Raw genomic sequence first — 16,763 nt, 5'->3', positions numbered from 1 at the left:
ATAAATATTTGGATTTATTTCTGATCTCTGATTTGATGAAATGTGCTGAGGGCACATTCAATGTTGAGTTACCATAAGAGTCATGGCACCAAACAGGTTTGCTTACAAGTCCTTGGGCTATGAATAAAGACAAAGCAAGACTTTTGTAGCTGAACAATAAGTAAAATATGCCTATGTACTCTGAGTACATGGTTACCTCCAAACTGAAAGACAATCTTCATGTAACCTTTCAAGGACACCTTGTAGGATTTCAGGGTCCAGATATACGATATCAGGAAAAAATATTAAATTTTGAGTGGAGGTGCTGAAGCAAGTAGATGTTACATACAAATAACACAGCATGCATGGAGACAAGTTCTAGAGAACAACACGGGAGAGGCAATTGAGTGTCACATTGTAGACAACCTGGATGACAGGCTGGAGAATCATCTCTCTGTGTGCCTTCCCTTGACATCATTAAATCAGGCAGTAAGTATCTCCTTGCTTTTCTTTTTCTTGTAGTATATTATTAATATATTATTAATTAGTATATTATTAATGTCTGTATCCTTCTCCTGTCTCAGGAAACTTCCCCTCTATTTCCCACTCCAGAAGACATTAAAAAAAATCTGTTCCACCAAAAAAAAAATTGCTCTGATTGTTCCTTTTGTGGAGAAGGATGCTGGAAATGGTAGCACAGGTTTCCTCCCTAGTAAAACCAGGACTGATTTTGAAAACACCAGAATTGACTTGCTGCAGTTTGCACAAAGTGCTATCTACAATGAGTACCTGTGTTCATTAAGCTGCACTCTATCTGCATCTTTTGTTCTCGATTTATGCTGAGCTGCTAAGTAAAATGTTATAGGCTTTAAAATCTGAAATCTGGTTGCACTTCAATTTAAGAAGTCTTCCATTGTCCCTGAAAAAGTCATGCCTTTCTTGTCCCCAATTCCTGCTATTTCTTTCTAGATTGCCATTCCCACCACCTTTTCATTATCAAAGGCCTGTCTACCCCTTAATAATAAGTTCTTATGTCACTATTGCTCTGTACATGATTTTCCACTCCTACTTCACTCCTCCCAAAACACAAAATCAAATGATAATGCTTCTTTTATTCTGCCTCATATTGTTTTCTCTTATTTATATCCCTAATAAGATAACTCTCCCCATTCCAGCCTAGGACTCCCAAGCTGTTCTGACTTGCCCTTGCATGTATAGAATGTGTGGTATAGGTTTGATATAATTAAATTCTTGTTATATCATTGAATTGCAAACTTACATTTCTGGCTTATATTCCAAAAACCCTTCGATAACAATCAGCAGAATCCCAGGCATGCATTCATTTTGATCCAATGCACATTTATTAAGTGTCTATCACTTGAATGATAGTGGTACAAAAGAAAAACAAGAGGAGGGAAGAATACCAGTTCGTTGAATTAGACAAAGGAAAATGAAGGGAAGGGAGGGAGGATGGGAATGTGAAAGACAGTAGAATGAATCAGATATAACTTTCTTATGTTCATATATCAATACAAGACCTGTGTATCTCCTCATCACACACAACCACAAGAATGGGAAATTGTACTCCATGTATGTATGATATGCCAAAACACATTCTACTGTCACATATAACTAAAAAGAACCAAAAAAAAATACACAAAAGACAATCAAGGTTCCTGGCCTTATGGAGCTACAGTCTAGCAGAAAACACAATGAAACACACAGTCACACCACCTGAAAGGCAGCACGTGTGCTGTGATAAGAGAGGCAAAGTCTTCTGGGAGTTCACATTACAGAGTCACAACCTAGTGTGTGTTTGTGGGGAGGCTGTGAGGAGGAGATAGGGCAAAGAGACAGGGGAAAGGGGCTTCCAGAAGAGGCGTGCAAGATAGCTTAAAGGCATGAGTAGAGAATGACACCCTAGGGCTGGGGTTGTGGCTCAGTGGTAGAGCACTTGCCTAGAATACAGGAGGCACTGAGTTCCATTCCCCAGCACCACACAAAAAACTAAATAAACAAAATAGAGAATGACACTCTAAAGGAAGTGAATGAAGTTGCTCGGAGAGGGAGAGGGAGGCAGCAGGGAATGGCATATAGTTGCAGCTGAGAGGTAATCAGAAGCCTACCTTAAGATGACAAATGTGTAGGCCGTCATTTGTGGCATTTGCAAATTACCCTAAAAGCAGTGGGAAGGCACTCATCAATTTTGCTCTGTTTTTAGGAACATCATTCTGCCTTTCATGTGGTGTAGAGCCTGAAGATGAACAGGAACAGGAAGGGAGGCTATGTGACCTCTGACAGAGTACATACCCTTTCTGTTTCTCAGTTTCTTCACCTGCGAAATGTATAAAATAATAGCCCCTTTCTCATAGGGCTGTGATGAGGGTTATATGAATTCATACATATCAAATGTCATAGGTATTGCTTGGCCACATATTGACCTTTCATTAAGCATTAGGAATTGATAATTTGATGAGGAGATAGTTATGTTAATTAGCTCCATGGTGCTTACATAGATCAAAACGTCACACTGTACCCCATAAATATGCACAAGTATCATTTGTCAATTAAAAATAAACATTTTAGAAAGTATTAACTATAATTATAATTATTACAGTTTTTATTCATGAGCTTCCAGAAAAGTACTGATAAATACATACAAGAGTGTTTATCATGTTTTGCATCAGTGATCAGTTTTTCTTTTTTTTTTTTACAATATCTTTATTTTATTTATTTATTTATTTTTATGTGGTGCTAAAGATCGAACCCAGTGCCTTGTGCATGCAAGACAAGTGCTCTACCACTGAGCTATAGCCCCAGCCCCGGTTTTTCTTTTAATTTTAAATACTTAAATCATTACCCTTTTGCTAAAAACCATGATGATTTCAGGACACATATAGCATCATTCTGTAAGCTTAGTTTAGACAATATTTCTGGGACAGTTAACTTCTCAGTAAAGTAGAAATAAGGCCAGCATAAAGGGCAATCATTTCAAATTGATTGACCATTAGCTTCTGGACTATGCTAAGCTCTATGGTATAGTGAGGTGAAATGGTTTCTTGCTGCCTTTAAACACCACAAAGATTGAGTGCACAGAATAATTACAGTACCCGGTAGAACATGGTATAGTGGAGTTTATACATATGGTATACTCTACAAAGGTGGAACATATAACCCCTGGATGAGAGAAGTTGGTCAGGACCCACCTGTAAAAAAGCCTGCAACTGATGTGTTCTTATGTGGGCTTTTAGAAGCTTTATTTTGGGGGTCAAGAAAGTACCACTCCAAAATAAAAAGACCTTCACTCCTTCCAAAAATATTTATTGAATACCTATTATTTATTTGCAAGCAGCTTTTCTAGAGACCTGTAACACAACATTAAATCAAACAGACAAAAATCCCTATCCTTATAAAACTTATCTTCTAGTGGGGGAAATAGATAATAATGTTTATTTAGGGGAATCACAGGGGATTTTTTAGGCTGTGAGACTTATCTGGATTGTATGAGTAGATGCGTGATGTTCTGCATTTGTCAAAACCCACAGAACTTTCACAGCACATAGAGTGAACTTTAATATATGCAAATTTTTTAAAAAAAAATCAACCAGGGGGTCAGGGGATCCCAGGATGAAATGCAGACTATGATAAAAGAATCTAATAGCATTACAAATGTGAGACATAATTTCACTAAAGAGATTGGGAATAAAGGGTACTGACCTAAGGAACATTTAAAAACAGTGTTTTAATCATACATTATAAGACTGTAAACAAAAGGCAGGGTACAAAAGTGCTGTATTCTAATTACTAAAGTTGCTTTTCACAAAGGTATGTGTTACTGACAGTGCTGTACATGTACATGGGGATGAACAAATAAATAAATGGATGTTAGGAACTGGGTTTCTTACTGTTGACAGAGGAGGTTTCAGGTAAACAAAGAATAAACAAGAATGGAATGATCCACGTGGTACTGGAGTAAAATCAGAGACATCAATGTTAACTCATATTTTTCTTGCTATAGATACAGATGGATAGATACATAAATAATTATAGACATGAGTGCATATATGGGTGATGCAATTTGGAAATGAGGTGTCCCTCCAAAAGTTCATGTGTTAGGCAGTACAGTAAATAATGTTCATAGGTGAAATTATTAGAGAACTGTAACCTTGTCAGTGGATTAAGCCATTTGATGGATTAATAATTTGAATCAACTATTGGGTAGGCAGGCAGGCAATGTATGTATGCCCTTGGGATTTCATCTTGACCCTGGTGTTTTTTTTCTCTCTCTCTCTCTCTCTCTCTCTCTCTCTCTCTCATCTTCCATGAGCTCTTATTGTCCATGAGCTAAGCACCTTTCCTCTGCCACATCCTTCCATCAAGATGTTCTGCCTCACCTCAGGCCTAGAACAACAGAGTTGGCTGACCATTGAATGTACCTCTGAAACTATGAGCCCAAAACAAATGTTTTCATCCTCCAGGTTGTTCTTCTTAGCTATTTTGGTCACAACAACAACAACAAAAAGCTGAAAAATACAATGGGTGTTTTAGTCAGTTTTTTCACTGCTGTGACTAGAAGACCTGAGATGTTCTGCATTTGTCAAAGAACAATTAGAGGAAGAAAAGTTTATTTCAGGGCTCTCAGTTCATAGATGGCCAATTCTGTTGCTCTGAGCTGCAGGGAAGACAGAACATCATGGCTGAAGGACATGGTGGAGGAAAGCCACTGGGAACATGGCACCAGGAAGGAGAGAGAGGGAGAGAGAGAGAGCAAGAGAGTTCCATTCAACTAGGACAAAATATATGCCACAAAGGCACATCCCCAGGGACTCACCTCCTCCTGCTGCACCTTATCTGCCTACAGTTACCACCCAGTTAATCCCTATCAGGGATTAATGCACCAATTATGTTAGGGCTCTCACAACTCAATCATTTCACCTCCAAATTGTCTCACATATGAGCTTTTGGGGGACATCTCATATCGAAATCATAACACTGGGCTTGTATATACATATATATTTACTGGATCCATCATGTAAGAGGGCCTAAAAGTAAAGACCCCAGATCTTGGTTTCTAGTAATGTTCTGAATCTAAAAATCATGAGTCTAGAGAGTAGAATAGTGGTTACCAGAGACCAGGAAAGGTAGGAAATAGATGGGGAGAAATAGGTTGATGAGTACAAAATTCACAGTCAGATAGGAGGAATAAGTTCTGGTGTTCTATTAGACAAAAGGGTGATTACAGTTAATAATATTGTATCATATAATTAAAAATAGCCAGAAGAGAGGATTTAAAATGTTCTTATCACAAAGAAATGATAAATGTTTGAGATGATAGATAACCTAAATATCCTGAGTTGGTCATTACACAATGTATGAATTACTGAAACATCACAGTGTACCCTAAAAATGTTCAATTATTAGTTATCAATTTAAAATTAAAATAAAAGGAACTGAGCTGGGCATGGTGGCGTACACCTGTCATCCTGGTGACTCAGGAAGCTGAGGCAAGAGGATCACAAGTTGGAGGCCAGTCTCAGCAACTTAGTGAGATCCTGTCTCAAAATAAAAAGGGTTGGGATGTAACTTAGTGGTAGAGAACACCTGGGTTCTGTTCTCAGTAGTATAAAATAAATAAATTTTTAGAAACATGGCTGATTCTAGGGCTGGGGCAGGAAATGTATAAGAAGAGCTTGAAGCATCTTGAAGTTCCAGAAAGTAAGGAAGTGATCAAATAACCAAAAAATGGTGTCACATCAGAAGGATACAAGGAGACAACTGACAATTCCCAATGGCTGAGGGTGGAATAGTTTGAGCAACAAAATATATAATATAGTATAATAATATAAACCAGAATATAAAATAATTATACTTATGAGTCCGTACTTATCTAAGTAAATGACTGAATAAATTAATAAATGGAAAAGACATAAATTTCTAGTACAGAATTCCAAGTAATTAAGGTAGACTCTTAACCCTTACTTCTGAGTATGAGCTATACTAGTGACTTATTTCCAGAGTATGGAAAAGACTGTAGAAGTAACTTTACAATGGAAAAACCCAACAAATACTGACCTCGGGTGATTAAAGTCAACATCAACAGTCATAAATTAGGGCTAGGAATGTGGCTTAGTGGTTAAGCACCCCGGGGTTCAATTCCCAGTACCAAAAAAAGAACAATGACAAACCATATTGTTAATATGTATCCTTAATATGATGTGATACAAGGATACTTTGCCTCTATGTCCTTCCTCCCAAACACCCATACCCCAAGTCTAACTATGAGAAAAACTTTGGGAAAACTCACATTAAGGGATATCCTACAAAACACCTGACCAGTACTCCTCAAAACTGTTAAGGTCATCAAAAACAAAGAACACCTGAGAAACTGCCACATATTAGAAGAAGCTAGGGACATATGATTGAGTGGCATCCTGGATGGGATCCTGGAAGAGACAAGGAAACCTAAGGGAATCTGGATAAAGTATGAAGTTTAGTTAATAGTATTGTATCAGTGTGGGTTTCATAGTTGTGACAAATGTACCATGGCAATGTAAGATACTAACAGCAAGAGAAACTAGCTAAGGAACGTACAAGACCTCTCTGAACTATTTTTGCAACTTTTCTATAAGCTAAAAGTATTCTAAAATAAAATGTTTCAATAAAAGTAACCAAACAATTCTAGAGGTTTACTCCAAGCACTATGGGAAAAAATCAAACAGGCTAAAGAAGATTGGGTATGAGGAGGGGGACAGGAGGAGGAATTGTGGAAAGGCTCTCTGAGGAGCCCATATTTGAACAGGAGTGGGAGAGCCACAAGCCACATGGGCATCATGGGGAAGAGTAGGTTAGGAAGTGGATATAGCAAGGGCAAAGGACGAAGTTGGGAGCTATCAGAATAGAGCTTAAAGAAAATAGCTTAAGTGTAATAGAAAGAAGGTGTGAACCAGGACAGTGGTGGAAGATAAGAAGGGCAGGGGACAGATTTGAGGAATACTCATTTTGTGGACTAAGAAGAAGAAAAGAAGAATGCTCTGGAATGAGAAACATTCAACACAGGAAACTATCATACTAAAGCAAGCCCTTCACAGTCATCAGACCTCAAGAAGATAATAGTGGAGCTGGGAGCATGGAAGAACCCCAAATTATCTGAATTCACTCCAAATCTGTTTGATGATCAGACCATGTTATGATTAATATTATCAGGCCTTAGAATAATTAGGCCCCTGGAATCATAACATATTCAGATTGTATTTGCTCTGTGCTTCTAATTTTAAATCCTTCCTTGTTTATCTTATCCAAACCCTCCTAGTAATAGTTCCCAACCAATCCTGGAAATGCAAGCCTTTTTGATATCCAGGCACTTCATACACTGCTCGCTCCCTACCCTGACTCAGTGTCCCACCTCCCTCAGCCCCCCAAACCAGTATTTATTCTCATGCCATAAACCCCATTCACAAATGTATTCCTCTGAAAGATTATATGAAGTGTTCCTTAGCATTCCAGAACCTTCCTGAGAGTTAAGCTTTTGCAGAAGAGTACCAAATCTTGCAGCCATGAGAAATTTGAGTGTGTGGAAATATTTTTCTCAAGCACATGTGGCCTCAAAGAGGAAACGAATGTTTATGAAAATACTTGGCTGTCCATAATAATTTAATTTTTCTAACACTATAATTTAACTTGATTTTTGTTCATTAGCAGTTATTTTACAGCAGTGTTCTCCCTCCCTCTCTTAGCCACTCTTCTCCTCTCTAAAAGATACATATTAATTATAATCTACAGGCTTGTTTATCTCAAAAATGGATTAGAAGATTTTTCTCAACTGTTAAATTACTCCTCGTTCTTGAATGAAAATAATTGGAACATCTACATCTGCAGCCATCTTATAGAAAGACGTGATTTTGAAGGAAGGCATTAAATTAAATTACATTGTGATTCTAAGTTAAATTGTCCGAGAACCGACTTCCTCGACAGCTCTGATTCAGGTCTCCAAAATGTCGCACACTGTGACTCATGCTTCCTTCTGGAAATGACAAAACTTCCTCACCACCCTGATCTAAGCTGCCTGCTTTTGGTCTTCCATGCTCTCAGGAAAGGATCAGGTCATGTGTTAAATTTTTTCCATGGTGGGTAAGGAAACCCATCTTTTGTTGTTTCTAAGTGAAACACACACAGAGAGAAACACACACACAAGTGAAAGAATGACATGCTGAAAATTAATACCAGGCAGAGCACTCCCACCCTCCACACCCTTGGAAAATAAATAAATAATGTTTAAGGATTGTGAAAACAAGAAGGAGCTGAATTTTTCACCATTTATGCTCCAAAGATTTTTTTTAACTGTTCAATTTCTTAAGAAATATGTAGTAACTCTGCAAAGTCAATAGAGTTTTTTTGTTATTATTCAAGGTGGTTTTAAGAGCTTAGAATTTGTAGGTGATTAATAATCAGTGCGAAGCAGTGCTGATCCATTTCCCAGCGAGACTACATTCCCCATGTCTCTGAAGAGATGTTTGGGGGGGAAAGCCATGCTGGGAAACAGAGATGAGAGAAGGAATGAGCAAAAGAAGGGGTGCAATTGACAATAACAACACTAGACTGTCCCATAGCCGCCTGAAATTCAAATGTTTGTCAATTTGTATGTTACAATGTATAACCGAGCACTCACTAAAAAATACTTTTTACTGCAGTGAAATACGCACTAAGTATAAAGATTTACTATATGGGGAATAAAGATTTATTTTGAGAATAAGGATTTTGAGATCAGAAGCCTAAGGATATTTTTGTATTTTCCAAACTATATAATAAGTTAACATTTTGATGAATGCTTTAGAGAAGTGTGTTTGTGTGTGTGTGTGTGTATTTGTTCTCTCACAATATCTTCCAACATGATGATTGAGAAGAAGAAAATTGCTGTAGACACTCCATCTCTCTTTCTTCTTCAACAAGGCTATAGGCATCAGTCAGTCCTGAGTTCTATTCCTAGTTCTAGTACTCAGTTATTGTGAGCTAGTCATTTAATTGCAAATAGGGGGATGGATCTAATGAGTCTCAAAGATACTTCTGATCTTGAAATTCTCTGACCCTGAAATTTTTGTCTACCTGCATGGAATTTCGCCTCTTTTCAAAGGAAACACTAAGATGGTATTGTTTGATCCTGATGACAGCTTTTGACTGTGACCTTGGAACCCCAGTGGTTCTGCAAAGTTCAAATCCCAGAAGACTGGTCCTAGGAACAGAGTACTCTCCTACCCCACCCCATGTGGCCCCTTTCCCCACTGTCAAATCAGCTGGTCCTTAGTTTGAGTCTAGGGCAGATGAGGAGGTCTTCCAGGATTTAATGGCAGGATTCTTCTGCTCTTCCCTATTCACTATTGATTGCATTTGTTTCCTATAATTTTATGAGTAGGTGAGAGAAAATACATTTGTGTCACAAACAGTTATGAGTGCTTGTTGTATGCTTAGATCACTGTGCCAAATACTGGGCCTAAAACATAGTTGTGTTTCCATGAGCCCACAGGCAATTGTGCAATTATACTTTTGATTAGGAAGGCAAAGAGACCCATAATAGTTTCCTATCAACTGACAATGACCTCTGAAGTTTCACCAGTAATGAATCATTCTTGAGATTTTCTAGGTTTCTTGGACTTTGATAGTTCTCTATTTACAAAAAAAATAAGTACTGGGAAGAGGAAAATTCTCACCTTAGAGCCCTGAAGGAATGGGATGAAGAGGAGAAAGACTTGGGGAGGGTGAAGAGATATCAGAGAGAGACAGTGGAGAGAGGGAAATAAGTCCCAAGAGATCAATGTTTATAGAATAAACAAAAATTGCAAGTGAATATATTAAACTATGATCTGTATTCTGATGGTAGCCTATATCAGTTGGTCAGATGATTGATAAACATTCTATTCCTGTCATGTTCCAGACACTGTTCTAGGTGCTGGATACATAGAAATGAACTTGATAAAACCTCTGGACTAAAGAAGATTGAAGTTGAGAGACAGAAGGGAGGGAGGGAGACAAGAAGGGAATGGAATTCCAGACCAACCCCTAAGGAAACAAAGGAGAAAGATAATACAGATTGACTGGTAAGAGTAAAAGGAGATATTTTAGTTTAGACCATCAGAGAATTTTCTAGAAGGTAATGTCTATACTAAGGCCTAAATAATGAGATACAAATAATCTTGTAGCTATTTGGAGGAAGAGTTCTGAATTTGAATAACAATAAATTCAAAGGCCCTAGTGCCCTGCTTGAGAATCAGAAAGAAGACCAGTGTGGCTGAAGCACAGTGAGTAAGGGGAGAGAATGATAGGAGATTAGGTTGGAGAGGTAGGCAGAGGCCAGCTCACATAGGGTCAGTTGATATCATCATCTTCTTCTTCATCATCATCATAGCAGCTAGTATTTGATATGGCTTAGCACAAATCTAACCATTGTCTAAGGACTTGCTTATTCACACCTCCAATGCGATTGCTGTTTTTAGTGATCACACAGCCAAGTCCCATGAGATGGGACATAAGCCTATAGGAGCCTGACTGCAAAATTGATTCTAGCCCTCAAACACTAATGCTGTACCAAGGAAATAGGTGGCTCAAATATCAAGTATACATAAAATAAAGGATACCCAGTATAATCATCCAACTTAAAGTTTAAAATATACTAAGGAAGGGACCCTCTTTTAAAGGCTGTAAAAGTGCAGAACAGTGCCCAGGAGACCAGCCATCATGTGGCTAGTCTACTATGAGTAGAATTTCATTTACTTTCCATCATCAGCCCTTTCCCCAACCCTCACACCACCCAACATCACCCAGCATGGTGCTGAACTCATTCTGACATCTCTTTTGGACAGATTTCTTGGAGACAGTTTAAGAAAGGCAAAAAACATGCTAGTCAGCATCAGGAAGCCATGTTCCAGACTTACTCGTACCTTGATCACATCAGAAGGATGTTGGATATCAGCATTTTGCTTGTTGGGCTTCTGTTTTCTTATCTTCTTGTAAAACAAGAACTTATGATGAAGTAATTTAATAGTAGGTAAAGGTAATTCAAAAGCCCCCAAAGAGGTGCTGAAAAGTTGATACTTTAAAGGAAAACATAATGTTAACCAGCTGAACTGCCATCCTTAAATCTCCTTGAAATTTACAATGTGGTTAGTATAGTAGGTAGAATAAAGGCCACCAAAGATGTCCATATCCTAATCCCTACAGCCTATGCATATGACATGACAAAAGGGGCCTTGTAGATATGATTAAGGATCTTGAGATGAGGAAATTAGTCCAGATTATCTACATGGGTCCAATGTAATCATCGGGCTCCTTACAAGAGAGAAGCAGGAGTACTAACTCCTTAGAGTGATGTGATGTGAGAAAGGCTTAACCCCACTGTTGCTGTCTTTGAAAATGGAGGGAAGGGGTCATGGGCCAAGGCATGTAGTTACCCTCTAATCTCTGTAAAAGGAAAGGAAATGGATTCTTCCCTGGAAGCCTCCAGGAAGAACCAGGCTTGCTGACATCTTGACTTTAAACTAATTAGACCGATCATGGACTTTTGACCTCCCAAACTGCAAGATAATAAATTTACATTGTTTTAGGCCATTAGGTTTGTGGTAATTTATTACAGGAAACTCTTACAATTGACCTGGCCTCTGACAATGAATACTAGTGGTAACTCTCCACCATAATGTCTCATAACAAAAACTGTGAGAAAATTTTGCCATTTATGCCTCATGATCTGGTTCTTTAAGTTTGTGCATTGATTTCTGCATTAATTAATTTAGACATTGTAGAGAGTCATTCTTCCCCACACCCTTACACCTGTTATCTTGATTTCTTCTGCCACATCAGGTCGCTATTTGTCTTCTTCTATCTCACAAGACTGTTCTACAAAATAAAAACAGCAAAATCAGAAACCAAAATCCATCTGTATGTAAAATTGTTTGAGGTTTATTTTAGAGCCATGTATCTATCAATCCTATAACTCTTCTATGAAAGGTATGGCATAAGGTGATCACTTTTCTTGTGTTCTATAATTGGAATTCTGTGAAAGTAAAGAATTTTCCTTGGATTCCAGAGCTGTGTGCTACATATACTGACAGATCTCACAATACTCATTCATTGATGAAATACAATGGAATCTGTGAGGGCTTTAAGATGGAGTTGTAGCCTCCTAAGTAGGCTTGACGGGGTGATCTTGGGAATCACACTTGTCACCAGAGCAAACATCTCAGAAATAGGAAATGGTGCAGGCTGATCTTTTTTAAAAATTAGACTGGATCATCTCTGAGTATGTTCTCACATGATGAATACAGAAAGGCTGTCCTTTCCTGCTGCTATTAAGAACTAAGAAATAGGCCTCTTGGTCTATGCCTGCATGAGAGGTTGGGTGGCCCACCTTGTAAGGTCATGTTCCATTTCCCATCAGAATGAGCTATGCCAACATTTATTGAAGCTCTGAGGCTATTGTTGCTACAGAACTCAACCAAGCAGATAAAATGTTGATGTTCTTAGATGAGATCATAAATAATTTGAGAGTAATTACCTACATCAAATGAAGATTCTGGGTGAAAAACAGTTCAATTTCCTTCCAACTCAAGACTGGGAAGCAGATACTGCAGTTTAATGTCCTATAAGAAAGTTCTTCATCTTTTTTTGAGTTTAGAAAAGTAACAATCACAGGAAGTTTTTTAAAGATATGAAATACTTTTTGTTTTCCAGTTAAATAATTGACTAAATTGCCTTCGTACATCAAAAACTCTTTTTAAAAGACCAACCTTGAAAGATTGATATAATTTTCCCTTCTGTTACAACTTCAAATTACAAAATCCCATTTAAACTTCTCTTTTCTTTTAAACAAATGAGAAGCAGGAAAGAGAAACTAAATGTTGGAGAAAATATGGAGCTATTTTAGGAGTGCAAAAAATTCTGCATGCATACAATCTCTGAGTATTACAAATATTTCAATAGGTCCTTTTAGAAAGTTCAACACAAAGACAATGTACTTAACCTTTAATCAAAATACTCTCTGGATTTGCTTTTTTTCTTGATTCTGCACAATTGGAATGCAGCAAGAATAATGTTTTTAGTGAATTCCTGTCTTATAAATCAATGATATTAGTGATGTTTCATACTTTGTATATAAAGTTGCTTAATGAAGATACCATATCCTAAAAGGTTCTGCAGGGTGTTAAGAAAACTACGAGTGGGGCTGGGGTTGTGGCTCAGCAGTAGAGCGCTTGCCTTGTATGTTCGAGACCCTGGGTTCGATCCTCAGCACCACATAAAAATGAATAAGTGAAATAAAGGTATTGTGTCCAACTACAACTAAAAAATAAATATTTTTTAAAAAAAGAAAACTACGGATAATTAGATGCTAAATAATGTCTTCCTAATCCAGAAGTTTCCACCAATTCTAAGAGCTTTCTTAAATAAGGTTTTTAAGTGTTCAAAGTGCACTAAACCTGAAATTAAAAGGTCAATAAGAGGTTTGAAGACACTGAGATTTTTCAACAAAGTGTAATTCCCTTTTGGAAGATCTGTGGGTGGGAGAAAAATATCAATACTGATTCTCTATACAAATGTTCTTAGGAATGGTGTTTTGGGGAAAAGACCTTTAAGATCAGAAAGAACAACATAAGGGCCACAGGATGATCTAGGACACAGACACGGTTACATGTGGCCTGCATGACATGTTGAACATTTTAAATTACTTGCCACTACTCAGAAACCACAATTGTAATCTGGATTTCCTGCTTCTCTAGAAGATCCGGCCCCCTGGGGCTACATTCCCTCTTGGTGACAGCTAACAGGACCCTCTAGTGATTATCCTCTTTGGCAGGGTATGGACTTGCTATCTGACAAGGCTCCTTGGGCCAGATTCATTGCTTTGTATGTCGTTTGCAACCTGTGGGCTTGAGTTTGGTGTGTGGGGAAATCTAGCCATTATTTCTCTGCTAATATGGTACCATTCATGACAGCTAATGGCTTCACTAACTAGGAATCCTTGATCCTCCATATTCTGGAGTGCTTGCCCAGCCTGTGTGAAGCCCTATGTCTGATCCATAATGCCAAAAAAAATATGTCTATAGTATCTCTCTACCACTTGGAGACAAGGAGACAACACATGGTTTGCTGGTACTTAAAGTGCAAAACAGATACATGGTGCCCGATCAATGATTGACAAAAAGAAATGCTGTGTTTTGTCTCCAATCAAAATTTGCACTTGTCATTTACATAGCAATTTGTGAACTGGAGAGCTAGTGGTGGAAGTTTGTACTTCACACAATTATTCACAATTAATATATGATGGTGGCTGAAATTTGAACTGTACTTTTGGGGGCCTGGTGTTAACTAAACTGTGGTAATGAAAACTCATACGTACCAGGACAATGCTAAGTGAGATCTGTAGTCTGTATGTATTTTCTTCTTGTTTTCCCCTACTAGAATATAAGCTACATGAGATGGAGACTTAAGTCTATTTTGTTTACAGTTATATTCCCAAGGCTTAGAACACAGCCTAGCACATAGTAGATATTTAACAAATATTTGCAGAAAAGAAGAAAGGGAAAGAACAGAATGGGGAAAAAAGGGGAGGGAGAGGAAGGGGAGAGATGATGCAAAGATCATGCAATTAGGTCAATTCTCGTGTGCAAATGGTGCCCAGAGAAATTAAATCACTTTCCCAAAGGCACCCAGCTCTCCAACGCTTCTGACCTGGGATCTGATATGTACCCCTAAACTATATTGTCCCTCTTGCTCTTTTTGTCTCTCTCTCCTGACCTTCATTCAGGTTGTGCATTCATATGAAGAGGTGAGTAATAATTCCGTAGGGACCTTAATCACTTGACCTTTTGAGGAAAGATTAGAGCTTAAACCGGAGAAGGCCACAGCCCTGTGGGAGGAAGTGACATTAGGGCCTTCCCAGACTCCCTGGTATCAGCCCACAGAGGCTGCTAATTCTTAGTCTATGTCAAAGTATTTGCATTTTCTTTCCTAAATGTCCTGTGTGGTGCTACAAGCAAAGTGTTCAGGATGTTGGGGGTTTTTCACTGAGTAGTTCACACCCCTGAATTTGGGTTTCTTATTTACTCATGGGGTTCCAGTGTCCCAGAGTAGATGAGGCAGCCTGGCCAACCCGGAGGGGAAAAGACTGACTTCAGATGAAAAACTTCTGTTTCTGTGACTAAGGACTTAGTCAGCTACCTGCTTTAGGATGTACTATTTGTCAGAAAGTAGATGTGGAGGAAATAGCACTCATTCTGGCTAGAGAAATGGTTTTCAGTGCATTTTTTACTCATGAAATTCAAAAAGAACAGGGTGCCAGTTTAACCTTGTGGTTGGGGTTATGAATGAGAAAGGAAGTTTAAATTACCCAGGGAGGCCATCTCCTTAGTCAGAGTTTCAGAGCATTCCAGACTACTGTGTCAATTAAAGCATATTGAACTTCAATAAAAATACCAAAAAAGCAAACTGTGGTCTGTTTGAAGATCTCCTTTTCTTCCTACCCTTTTACTCATTCTCTGTCTCCTTCCCTCTTTCTCCCTCTCTGTCCTTATTTCCTGCATTCCTTCTTTTCTGTTCTTTCTGTTCTTTCTTACCTTTCCTTTCCCTCTCCTCCTTTCTTCCCTTCCTTTTGTAGAAAAAGTTGTCATTCTTTTTAAGAATTCAATCACTTCAGTGATAACTACAAATTATCTTAGCTGATCTGAAGTTTCTAAATCCAAACTCTGTCAACAATTGATTATGCTTTTGTTCATTTTCCAATCCTTTCCTTTTTCCCTTTCCTTCCCCATCTTCCTCCCTCCCTCCTGTACCCTTGGACCACCATACTGAGAAACAATGAACTTGACTCTCCCAAGGGAGAGTTGCAAGGGATCAATGGTGGCTGAGCCTCTTCATGGTAGATGCTCTTACAGAAGGTTTGGTGAAAAGAATTAGTTGGCTGGAATTAGTCTTGGGTTTGGTACATTTCCAATATCTGTGCTTTTCCTGGTTGTCATTAGCATAAATATTTGAGAGTCAACAACTAAAAGAATTTGAAAAACGTATTGACTGAAGATTTTTGTCACAGACACTCCATTTCAACTAGCATCTTTCACTCTTTAAAAGGTCTTTCATTTTAAAATAGCACTTTCTTCTTTTGCCCTGTTGGGTTTCAATTATGTGCTAAGCCATGTGGGGAGACACAAAGATGGACATAGTTCCTACCCTTACCAATGGAAAACCAGGCATGGAGATAGGACTCAAGCTAGCAAAAAGCTCAACAAGAACACAGGGCTAAACCAATAATAGAAGAAAACACTAAACAAGAAAAGGCCCATGAAGGCCCTGTTTGATTTTCAGGTCACCACTACAGACAAATATGCCAAAGGAGGTCTGTGGAAAGAGGAATGACTTGGGGGTTGTGGTCAGGCCAGGATATAGAGAGGAGTTCAGAGCAGAGATGCCATCTTGAAGAAATTAGAAGGCAGGGTTGCAAGGGGAGGTGTTTTAGGTGGAGAATATTTAAGCAAACAGGGCCACCATATGCAGTTGTACAGGTTGTCCACTGAAAAATTCTATTGGTTTCCATTCATATCATAATCTTTGTATAGCACACAATCTGTGTGGTCATTTCTGACAACCCTAGAGTGAAAATCTAAAAGATACAATGCAAAGCCTCTTGCAAATGAGGAGTTTATTTGTTATCATGATGTAAGTCTACAGAGGGCAGAGACTGAGTCTTATCTTTGGCTCTTCAGAGTTCTGTGAACATGTATTAGGTATGTGATATATGTTTCCCAAATGAA

The sequence above is a fragment of the Marmota monax genome, unplaced genomic scaffold, assembly GCF_021218885.2.
Source record: "Marmota monax isolate L192 unplaced genomic scaffold, Marmota_monax_Labrador192_F-V1.1 WCK01_AAM20220418_F8-fsc00225, whole genome shotgun sequence".
Taxonomy (NCBI): domain Eukaryota; kingdom Metazoa; phylum Chordata; class Mammalia; order Rodentia; family Sciuridae; genus Marmota; species Marmota monax.
Note: the sequence above shows the minus strand (reverse complement) of the source record.